General features: G+C 66.0%; 1 protein-coding gene across 1 annotated transcript in view; it reads right to left on the reverse strand.

Annotated features, from left to right (window-relative positions):
- TNFAIP1 (TNF alpha induced protein 1) overlaps positions 1–294 on the reverse strand; it is a 10,365-nt gene extending 10,071 nt beyond the window's left edge. The window contains exon 1 of the mRNA XM_077749922.1: positions 248–294. The gene's annotated coding sequence lies outside the window, so the exon portion shown is untranslated. The remainder of the gene's footprint in view (positions 1–247) is intronic.

Raw genomic sequence — 294 nt, forward strand, 5'->3', positions numbered from 1 at the left:
TTAGGCTTCGTCCAAAGGGTCTGGAAAGATCTGGCGGGACCCAGCCTCTCTGTGGTCTTCCCCAGCCCGCACCCCTCCTCACCACCGAGAAACGGACCGATTCTGACACCCATCCCAGCGGAAGATTGAGCTCTCCATCTCCCCTACGCCGTTCCACGCCTTTTTCCCCAGGACTGGGTGGGGCTCCCTGCTCCAGCCCCGGGCCCGTCCATCCTGTCCCCCAGGGCATCCGCAGTCCGGCTCTCACCGTCCCCGGGGGGCGCCTCTCCTCCTAGCTGGGTTGCAAGCCGACCC

The sequence above is a fragment of the Crocuta crocuta genome, unplaced genomic scaffold, assembly GCF_008692635.1.
Source record: "Crocuta crocuta isolate KB4526 unplaced genomic scaffold, BGI_CrCroc_1.0 scaffold149, whole genome shotgun sequence".
NCBI lineage: Eukaryota > Metazoa > Chordata > Mammalia > Carnivora > Hyaenidae > Crocuta > Crocuta crocuta.